The 12,006-nt window shown below is 40.0% G+C and overlaps 1 protein-coding gene across 1 annotated transcript in view; it reads right to left on the bottom strand.

Annotated features, from left to right (window-relative positions):
* CCDC148 (coiled-coil domain containing 148) overlaps window positions 1-12,006 on the bottom strand; it is a 291,005-nt gene that overhangs the window by 29,847 nt on the left and 249,152 nt on the right. The gene's annotated exons all lie outside the window — the stretch shown is intronic.

The raw sequence follows: 12,006 nt of genomic DNA, 5'->3' as shown, positions 1-12,006 counted from the left end.
TATTTACTTTGGTTCCTCTTTCCCCTGAATTTCCTGTAAACAATAAGTTGGGTCTTAAACAGGCGTTGACACACTATGACTCTGGGACCAAATCCAATCTACTGCTTATTTTTATAAATAAAGTTTTATTGGCACATAGCCATACCCATTTGCTTATATATTGACAGAGCTGAGAAGTTGTGACAGAGACAGGGTGGCCCACACAGCCTAAAATAATTATGATCTAACTCTTTCCAAATAAAATTTGCCAACTCATCGACTAAGAAATTGATTAGGTTCAGGTAAAATATTTTGGCACCAAGGTGATGTACTTCATATTATACCATCATGAGGCACACCGTCAAGTGGCCCCACTGTTGTGATACTAAATCAGTAGACTTGGTTAAGGTAGTGATAGCCAGCTCCCTCCATTGTAAAGGCATATTTTTCCCCTTTTAATTTAGTAATTCATAGAGTTATATTTGGTTCTGTGTAAACGTCCGATTTTCTGAAAAATCCTTTACCTAAAAGTTTCACCATCCATTGATGATCTTGAATTATTATATTAAGAAATAAAGAATGTTATTTTCCAAATCTATCATTTCTTTAGCATTTATTAGCTGACTCAATAAAATAGCCTAAACTCACCCTATAATTTCCCTGCCCCAGACCTGGAATCAGTCATTTGTTTCCCAGTTGGTCCAGGTTCCTTTAGGTGGGAAATAACATCTAGAAATCAATATCTAGATGCTAGGTACACTCATTGCCACTGGAGTGTCATTGTTTCTAGGCCCTTACTGTGATGCTTTCTAGAGAGAGAAAAATGTTCATTTTATATTTAATATTAGTTTTGAAATTTTCATTTAATATTGGTATTTTTCTTTTATACTGAGTCCTAGTCCTGTTAATATTAATATGTCAATTTATATGTTTTATTCTACTGCAAATTTAAAATATTTCAAAGTCTCAATACCAGTGTTACCATTAATAATAAACCTAAAGAGTGAAGTTTAGGATTTCTTTCCAGTACTTTTTCCCTAATAATATATCCAAATAACATATACAGGGTACTGTTGTCTTTCATTTGTTACTTTTTTTTTTTGGAGACTCACTCACAGGGTCTCACTGTGTCACCCAGGCTGGAGTGCAGTATTATAATCTTGGCTCACTGCAACCTCCACGTCCCAGGCTCAAGTACCCTCCCACCTCAGCCTCCTGAGGAGCTGGAACTACAGGTATATGCCACCAACCCTGGCTAATGTTTTTGTATTTTTTGTAGACACGGGGTTTCACCATGCTGCCCAGGCCGCTCTGGAACTCCTGAATGTAAGCAATCCACCCATCTTGGCTTCCTAAATTGCTGGGATTACAGGTGTGAGCCACCAAGCCTGGCCCAGAGTTTTCAAGTTAGTTAAAATAGTTTTTTTCCTCATGTGGTTATATTGTCTTAGTTGGGAGGGGTTATGAAAAACATTTTTAGGACAATTGGGGAAATTTGAATATGGCTAGATACTAATAGATATTATGGAATTACCATTCATTTTCTTAGGTATCACAATGGTATCGTGGTTAAGTAGGTGACTGTCCTTATTCTCAGCTAATTCATGTCAACATAGTGATAAAGTGTCATGATGTCTGCAACTTTCTTTCAAATGGCATGGCAAAACAAAGTGTGTGTGTGTGTGTGTGTGTGCATATATATAGAGAGAAAGAGTACAAACGATGAAGCAAATTGGGCAAAATATTAAAAATTAGAAAAACTGGGTAGAAATTATTTGCACTATTCTTATAACTCTTCCTTAGCTTGAAATTTTATCAATAATTAAAATTTAGAGAAAAGGGTGGGAGAGAAAGAAAAATATTATCACTGTTCCATGTGAATTTTTTACAGTGTTCCATACACATACACACAAACACTTTCCCACTTTGGGCAAAATTAATTATTGTATGTATCCTGGGGAAAGAAGCTTATAAGTTTGCTCTGTTTTAGCAGAAGGGTCAGACCATACATAAGGCTCTGAGTGTTACCCTGTGGCAGTGAATAGGCAGAAAGGAATGTAATCAGATGAGAATGGTGTCTTAGGTTTAACAGAGTGTCAAGTATTCTCAGCTTTCCTTCATTTCAGTTCAGTTTTTCTAAAGGTGAGATAGAACCCAAGTATTTAAGAATATTTTGCTTTTAAGCAGCAATACTAATGTTCCCCGCATCTTCCACCATCCTGCTAGACCTGGGATTAGTATACGTTTTGTGGAAAGGGTGCCGAAGAATAAATATTTCAGGCCGGCAGGCCATACAGTCTCTGTCGGCATCTATTCAACTCCGTCATCGCAGCACACGAAAGCAGCCAGAGACAAATAAACTCGGCTCTGTTCCAACAAAACTTTACTTATGGACACAGAAATTTTAATTTCATTTAATTTCTACACAACACAAATTCTTTTTTATCTTCTTTTTTCAACCATTTAAACACACAAAAACACATTCTTAGCTTGCATGCAATACAAAAAACAGGCAGAGGGCCAGATATGGACTAACCCAGAGAACAAAAGGGAAAACTTACAATTGAATCTTTGTGTTAGCTGTCCTTTAGCTGCCTAGCTTAACTTTGGTGAAGGAAAGGGGCTCTCTTGGATGGTGCGACAGGTTTGAGCAGCACTATACTCTTAAGCCATTGAGCAGAGAGCAGGAGACTCCTCTGAGACCTCCAAGATTAAAGAAGTCCATGAGCTGCTCTAAGTAGGGAGGCTTGCTTCTAGTTTGCAATCAGCGTGATTGAAGGAGTCATAATGAAGGTAATGGTAACTGGAACCTTGGTCTGTTAGTCCAGAATCTACTCAGAGTTGGAGAGCAATGTCTTATTTGCTCCCTTCTGCAAGTGAAGCCACCTTACCCACTATCTGTGCTTTGAGGCCTTTACCTTGACAGGTCAATCTCATGTTAATATATCTGCGCAGTACAATGGGTTTGCTTTCAGATACGAACTTGTCTTATTTAAATAAATATATATTAGATACTGATACAAATAACTTCCTAAGCAATAAGCTTTATTTGTAATAATTTATATCCTTTAACTATAATGCCATAGTGATCCTGAACCACGACATGTGGGCATCATTACTGTGGTGTCCTCTGGCCAGTGAGGATTTTCCTCCTAAACGCTCCTCCACTAAAATGGCAAATGAGTTGAAAGCATACTCCCTCCAAAAAGAACTCATAAAAGAAAGACCTTATAGGGATGGAGACAGATATGGGGAAAGAGAAAGATATAATATCCTCAATATTAAAAGTTTGTTAGGAGAAAGATTTACATTTGTTTCACATGGTCTCAAACAATAAAAGGAGGACCAATGTGTACCAGAGACAGATCTGAGCTTAGTATAAAAAAAGGAATACAAAAAGGAAAAGAAAAAAATTCTATAGCTATCAAAAGATAAAATACAATGCCCTCAAAGATAGCAAGTTCAACATCAGGAGATGGACATGTACCTAGGATGTATGAAACGTAGGAACACTTAGTAGAGAAGTGGAAGAGATTTTAACATTAAAACCATTGAGCTAGATGACTTTTAAGATTTATGATCTTTAATACTCAGGCTTGACAATTTTGAGATGGTACTCTTTCTTTTGTTTAGAACAAAAAGGCAAACATAAATAACCAAGAGACAATTCCTTATTCTTCTAGTTTAACCAGAACTAAAACAAGTGTGGTTCATTCCACCATAACAAATCAGGGCCCTACCATTTGTCTAGTAGTGGTTTATGCTAGTTATTTTCCTCTTCTCAATGAATATTTATTGAGATTGGGTTACCTACAATGTGCCAGATGCAAAGGTAGGATGGTGAAGACAGATGCAAATTCCACTTCCATAGAATTTACTAGAGTTTACTGGAGAAGATAAACATTTAACAAGTAATTACAATACAAAATGAGTGTTAAGATTGTACAGGAAAAGGGCACTAGGGTGGTTTTTGATATGGGATCACAAATTATTTGATACTCCTCCTATTGAGAGTTTGGATGTAAATGCCTTATACTTGAATCTCGATGGGCCGTATAATTACTTTGACCAGTGGATAAAATAGAAGCAATATTATGTGATTTCTAAGACTAAGGCATGAAAGCTTTAAGGCTTCCGCCTTTTTTGATGGAAGACAAGCTCCTGGAGCTCAGAGGCATTATATAGGAAGTCTGGCTCCTCTGAGGCCACTATGCTTTGAAGAAGCCAAGCTTCATGGAGAGGCCATGCATCGCTCCAGATGACAGTTCCCAGCTACACCCAGCTTTCTAGTCATCTCAGCCCAGACGAAAGAAGTCATCAGATTATTCTCCTTGCCAGCCATTCAAGTCCTCCAAGCTCAAACTCCAGAAATTATGAAGCAGAGACAAACTATCCTCTCCATGTCCTGTCAAAATTCTTGACTTTGTCCAAATTCATCTCAATAGGCATCATAGAAACATACACCAAGAAGACCTAACTTCGACAAGGGCCCAAAGAAGGTCTCACTGAGGAAGTCACATTTGTGCAGAGACATGAAGAACACATGAATATAATCAGCCACAGGAATGTTCTCAGTAGAAGAAACATCCATCTGAAGACCCAGTGGATCTACCAGGAACTGACAGAGCCCAGCAGTCTGGAGAGGAGTAGGAGGGGCAGGAGTCCAGTGACAGATTAAAGAGCTAAGCAGAGTCCAGCTTTGGGTATCCCATGGGCAACATTAAGGCATCTGAACTTTACTCAAAATGTGAAGAAAAACCACAGAAGAGTTTTCAGTATCTGAATGACATGACTAGCTGTGTTTGCTTTGGGGCAAGGCTGAAGAAGTAGGTGTTGCGGCTGCAATTCAGGTGAGAGAGGATGGTGGCCCTATCAGGGTGATAGCAAAGGATATTGATATTCAAAAGGTAAATTTCCAGAATTTAATAAGCCCTTGGCTGTAGGAGTGGGGAGTAAGAGAGGGAAGAGTCACCTTGGGCTTCTGATTGGGCAGTGAGTACATCCTGTTGTCATTTACAGAAAAGGGAATGCTGGAGGAAGAACAGGGTGGAGAGAGTGATGAATATCTTTACCTGAGGCATGGAAAATGTGAAGTGCCGGAGAGACATCCACATAGCAAAGCCCCAGAGACAGCTGGCTAAACATTGTAGATAAGGAGGAAGGTGTAGAGAGAAATGAATATAACAGTGTGTATTGTACTCTGGGTGCTTTATATACATCGTTTCCTTTAATTCTGCTAACAACCACTTGGGTGTGTTCAGTGACATCGGTAACTTGACTAAGGTCATAGAGGTAGGAAGCGGGAAGGTACGGATTTTAATACAGATTTTCTTACTCCACATTAAAAAAAGACAATCATAATGCCAGATGATTCTTTGTAGGTTTGGAAGGTAGCAAAATCAGCATTTGTGAATGCCATTCCAGTCAGTTTAGTGAGTGACCTAAACAGCTAACAGTATGAACACGGGTCAGAACAAGAGAAAGGTGTCCAACTGGTCCAGGTCATGATGCAGACGGCAATGCCACTTGGCCTTGATGCAGAGTTCACTGGTGTCACGGTGTATTCTGGGTGACTAGAATGTCTTATAGAGCATGTCAAAACCTTTATAGGTTCTCACATAGTAGAGACCTTCAGGGTTCTGCAGCACAATCATGCCGTCTTTACAAGTTTTAAGTTTTCTTTTAAGATCTAGCTCTTTAATCACTATTGGACCCTGGTGATCATTATGATAACTATCATTTGTCAAGCAGATACATGTAGTAGGCATTGTAGTAAGTGTTTTCCATGTTTTAGTGTGTTTATCCCTCACAAGAACCATATGAGGTATGTATTTTTTTAACCTCCATTTCATAAACAAGAGTTTGGCTCCTGATCTTAAGATACCAGGTAACAATGAGACTCAGAGCTATTCTAATGAGCTGGGTGTCATCTGAGCCACCAGATGCTTCTAGGAGTGCCTAAGCAGTACCAACTTATGAAACCAATGTGGAATGGGCGTGAAGACCCATGTAATTTACACAGACAGGCAGCTCCCACTCAGCATGCCACTCCTGCCTCAGCAGCATCCCTCCTTCAACCCACACCCATAGCCCCTAAGACCCCCTCTGGAGAAAGGAAAAAATGAGCCAGTTTTACAGCTGGATCTACACATGCACTGGTCCAGACAGAAGCTGAGTGCTGGGATTGATGGTACTGCTCAGAGAAGTCCCTGAAAGGGGACTGAGGAGGGAAATTTACCATGCAAATGTAATTTCAATAGGATGATTTCCATGTTCACTCTACCTGATGTAAAGAATTAGTGACTGGCTCATATTAGTACTCAACAAATAGTTTTTACCAGATGAATAAAAGATGGATTAGTAACATTTTGTGGGCAGTAGCTAATGGTTTGGCCAGTAGGTTACGGACATTGAAGGAATAAGATTGGAGGATTTGTGAAAATAAGTCTCCGAAAAATTGTTGAAGTTAGTCCAGAGTGCACATGTATTGTATGGAGGTGATTTTAAAGAAGTAGGTGGGAGTCATGGCCTACTATGTGTGTATCAGTCTTCTTCTCCAGCAACCTGCCACTTGCTCAATGGGCTTACGATAAAATGCTCCTAGTGATGGGAACAGGGGCTATGGACTGCTCAACCATGTAGGTTGCTTTTATCAAGGCTAATCCGACTACTGTACCTGTGAGTCCTTAGCATGGTATAATACCCCAAGGGAATCAGCCGATTTTAGCCAGTTCCAATATTTATTGCACACTTTTATCATGGAAAGGACAGAAAAAATAAATTGGATTTTCTTTCACTATACACTGTTTTTGTGCCAACTGTGTATCCATAATATCCCACAGGACATTGTTTCTTCCTAAGGAAGTCCATTTACTGTGTAAGAAGTAGAGCAATAGGCTGAAGCGCAGGCATTCACCGCATCACCCGGATGCTGCTGTCCTTATAAAACGACAGATAGCCAATTGAAGACTCCGCTACAGAATGAACTGGGAAGCAATATTTTCTGAGGTTCAATGCTGTTTTGTAAGAAGTGATTTTGCTCTGATTAGTGACCAATATATGGTGCCATTTCTCACAAAGACAGAATATGCACATAGTTGTACCATTAAATACAAGTGGGAATGGTGCTTTTCACAATAACCCCAAAGATCCTTTAATAAAATTTCGGTTCCCCATCCCCAGGACTCCAGGCTCTGCTGGTTTTACTTCTAATGCTGCCATCGGAGGACAACAATGGTTACATTGACTTAAGATCTGATGCAAATGTTTGCCTTTTGGGGTTTGTCATACCATGAAGCAAACAGACATAAAAGAAGGTTACAGTGTTGGTTGGAACAATAGACCTATCAAGGGGATATAGGAGTGCTGTAATTTAATACAGGCAGGGAGAAGCAGATGAAATCCAAAGAATTCCTAAGACACCTTATGGAATTGTATGCCAGGGATAAAAGTCAACCTCTGCAAGTAAGTCCTTCAGAAATTAAGGTAGCAGTCAACCTATTAAGTAAAGAACTGCAATCAGTCAAGATGCTGGCTGAAAGCAAAGGGCATATGTAATTCACAGTAGAGAAGGGAAATTATAAATCTGAATTATGATCTTGACCATTTGCAGAAGCAAGGACCACTTACAGAAAGGTGTTCATCCTTGATCTGACACACACACACACACACACACACGAACACATACACATTTTCTGTTCACTTCCTTCACCTCCCTTTTCTATACTATTTTATATGAGGTGTTGTTATTGGTAGTGAACTTTAAAATTCCATTCACAGGTCACGGAATATCAAGATAGATCATGACAAGACGAGAGGATGATGGGACAAAAAGATATGACCTAGGGATCTTGGATTTGGAGCTGGATGCTGTCACAAATAAGACTTTAAGTTTATTCCCTTTGGGAATGAAGTGAGTACATTTTGGGTTGTAAAAGATAAAACAACAGTGTTAGGTGGAAGCAAATTTTTTGCTGTTTTAAGTATAGAAAGAAGGCTATGTGTTGATTTTTCCAACTAAAACTGTGAACTGTAGAAGGTGTTCTCTTTCTTTTTTCTCAGCTTCTGAGCCCCCTTCCTCTTTTGTAGAAATCCCCACTATAAGCGGAGGCCTGATGCATGCTTTCCCAGCCTCCTTTGCAGTTAGAGCATGAGTGTGGGACCTGAGCTCAGCCCCATGGATGCTGCACTTAGAAGCCAGTGGTGCAGAGAAGCAGGGCCTGTTGAGGAGCTGTTAGGACCCTGAGCTGGGTGGCATGACAGGAACAGGAACAAAGGCAGTGTTGCCAGCAGAGATGTCCAATGTCATGAGACCACAGAGGGGGAGGCACGCCATGGTGTCCAGTAGTCATAGTTAAACTTAAGAGGATAATTCCGGCCGGGCGCGGTGGCTCAAGCCTGTAATCCCAGCACTTTGGGAGGCCGAGACGGGCGGATCACGAGGTCAGGAGATCGAGACCATCCTGGCTAACACGGTGAAACCCCGTCTCTACTAAAATATACAAAAAATTAGCCGGGCGAGATGGCGGGCGCCTGTAGTCCCAGCTACTCGGGAGGCTGAGGTGAGAGAATGGCGTAAACCCGGGAGGCGGAGCTTGCAGTGAGCTGAGATCCGGCCACTGCACTCCAGCCTGGGCGACGGAGCGAGACTCCGTCTCAAAAAAAAAAAAAAAAAAAGAGGATAATTCCAAAGGGAGTTGGGTTCCAAACCTGACTCTTTTCTGTCTTCCCAGATTTCATTATTCCCAACTGTTTGGTAAGCTTGGGTCTGTGGCCTAACTGATGCTTCTGAGGGTTAGTCAAATATCTTTCCGGCTGGGCACGGTGGCTCATGCCTGTAATCCCAGGCATTGGAAGGCCAAGGTGGGCAGATCATGGGGTCAGGAGATTGAGACCACGGTGAAACCCCATCTCTACTAAAAATACAAAAAAAATTAGCCAGGCATGGTGGTGGGCACCTGTAGTCCCAGCTACTTGGGAGGCTGAGTCCACAGAATGGCGGGAACCCAGGAGGCAGAGCTTGCAGTGAGCCGAGATCATGCCACTGCACATCAGCCTGGAACAACAGAGTGAGACGTCGTCTCAAAAAAAAAAAAATCTTTCCACAGAAATCTTTTTACTACAAAATTTAACTAGAAAGGATTTCTGTTGCTTGTAAGCTAAAATCTTTGTAAATGCAAGGAGGATGGACTAGATGCATTGTAAGATTCCTCCCAGCTTTAAAATTATGTGACACTGTAAAACTTATGTTAGAATATATAAAGAAAATAACCCCAGATTATAAACATACTCCCTTCACTAACCTTCTAATTCTTATTTAATATCATCTGATGGCTGTATTTATGTATGTATAGATATAAATAAACATAAATGCATATTTTTATACATACATATATTTTTTCAGGGGTAGTCCCCCAAAAGAATAAACTTCAAGTGCCTGGAGTTCTATGGTATCCACCAGGGTACTGGCATATTGTAAAAGCTACCATTTTATTTCTCCCAATCCATGGCTTTATTCTCCTTCCTTCATTTAACCCATACCGGATAAGTTTCTGCCTACCTAGCCCTGCAGCTTTATAAAATCTTTGCAAAGTTTATGCCCAAAAGGTGAGTATTTCATTACTTAAAACTGCTTAGTAAAACTCCCTAAGAGGTTAGTAATAAAGACATCAATAAAGTATATAATGGTTGCCTCCATATCACTCACCAATACTGGGTGACGTACTAGAGGACACAGCATCCTTTGCTGCTGAGGAAGCTGCAAAGCATTTACCTCTGCATATAAGCGTAAAGGCTGCCAGAGAGAAAGGTCGGGTTACCCACAAAGGGATGCCCATCAGACTAACAGTGGATATCTCTGCAGAAACCCTAGAAGCCAGAAGAGAGTGAGGGCCAATATTCAACATTCTAAAAGAAAATAATTTTCAACTCAGAATATCATATCCAGCCAAACTAAGCTTCATAAGTGAAGGAGAAATAAAATCCTTTACAGACAAGCAAATGCTGAGAGATTTTGCCACCACAAGGCCTGTCTTACAAGAGCTCCTGAGGGAAGCACTAAATACAGAAAGAAAAACCAGTACCGGCCACTGCAAAAACATACCAAATTGTAGATCATCAACACCATGAAGAAACTGCATCAACTAATGGACAAAATAACCAGCTAGCATCATAATGACAGGATCAAATTCACACATAACAATATCAACCTTAAATGTAAATGGGCTAAATGCCCCAATTTAAAAACACAGATTGGCAAATTGGATAAAAAGTCAAGACCCATTGGTGTGCTGTATTCAAGAGACCCATCTCACGTGCAAAGACACACATAGGCTCAAAATAAAGGGATGGAGGAATATTTACCAAGCAAATGGAAAGAAAAAAAAAAAAAAGCAGGGGTTGCAATCCTAGTCTCTGATAAAACAGACTTTAAACCAACAAAGATCAAAAAAGACAAAAAAGGGCATTACATAATGGTAAAGGTATCCAAGCAACAAGAAATGCGAGCTATCCTAAATATATATGCACCCCATACAGGAGCACACAGATTCATAAAGCAAGTTCTTAGAGACCTACAAAGAGACTTAGACTCCCACACAGTAATAGTGGGAGACTTTAATACCCCACTGTCAATATTAGACAGAACAATGAGAGAAAATTAACAAGGATATTCAGGACTGAACTCAGCTCTGCATCAAGCAGACCTAATAGACATCTACAGAACTCTCCACCCCAAGTCAACAGAATATGCATTCTTCTCAGCACCACATTGCACTCACTCTAAAATTGACCACAGAGTTAGAAGTAAAACATTCCTTAGCAAATGCAAAAGAACAGAAATCATTACAGTCTCTCAGACCACAGTGCAATCAAATCAGAATGCAGGATTAAGAAATTCATTCAAGGCCGGGTGCGGTGACTCATGCCTGTAATCACAGCACTTTGGGAGGCCGAGGTGGGTGGATCACGAGGTCAGGAGATCAAGACCATCCTGGCCAACATGGTGAAACCCATCTCTACTAAAAATACAAAAAAAAAAAAAAAAAAATTAGCCAGGCATGGTGGCAGGCACCCATAGTCCCAGGTACTCAGGAGGCTGAGTCAGCAGAATGGTGTGAACCCAGGAGGCAGAGCTTGCAGTGAGCTGAGATTGCGCCACTGCACTCCAGCCCGGGTGACAGAGCAAGACTCCATCTCAAAAAAAAAAAAAAAAAAAAAAGTTCTTTGAAACCAATGAGAACCAAGACACAATGTACCAGAATCTCTGGGACACAGCTAAAGTAGTGTTTACAGGGAAATTTATAGCACTAAATGCCCACAGGAGAAAGCAGAAAAGATGTAAAATTGACACTCTAATATCACAATTAAAAGAACTAGAGAAGCAAGAACAAATAAATTCAAAAGCTAGCAGAATACAAGAAATAAATAAGATCAGAGCAGACCTGAAAGAGATAGAGACACAAAAAACCCTTCAAAAAAAATAAAATCAATGAATCCCAGAGCTGTTTTTTTGAAAACATTAACAAAATAGATAGACTGCCAACCAGACTAACAAAGAATAAAAGAGAGAAGAATCAAATAGACACAATAGAAAATGATAAAAGGGATATCACCACTGATCCCACAGAAAAACAAACTACCATCAGAGAATACTATAAACACTCTATGCAAATAAACTAGAAAATCTAGAAGAAATCAATAAATTCTTGGACACATACACCCTCCCAAGTCTAAACCAGGGAGAAGTCAAATCCCTGAATAGACCAATAACAAGTTCTAAAGTTGAGGCAGTAATTAATAGCCTTTCAACCAAAAAATAAAAAGCCCAAGATCAGACAGATTCACAGCCAAATTCTCCCAGAGGTACAAAGAGGAGCTGGTACCATTCCTTCTGAAACTATTCCAAACAACAGAAAAAGAAGGATTCCTCCCTAACTCATTTTATGAGGCCAGTGTCATCCTGATACCAAAACCTGGCAGAGACTCAACAAAAAAGAAAATTTCAGGTCAATATCCCTGATGAACATT

The sequence above is a fragment of the Trachypithecus francoisi genome, unplaced genomic scaffold (genome assembly GCF_009764315.1).
Source record: "Trachypithecus francoisi isolate TF-2019V2 unplaced genomic scaffold, Tfra_2.0 Lachesis_group13, whole genome shotgun sequence".
In the NCBI taxonomy this organism is placed as follows: Eukaryota; Metazoa; Chordata; class Mammalia; order Primates; family Cercopithecidae; genus Trachypithecus; species Trachypithecus francoisi.
This window is presented reverse-complemented; position numbering and strand designations above follow the sequence as displayed.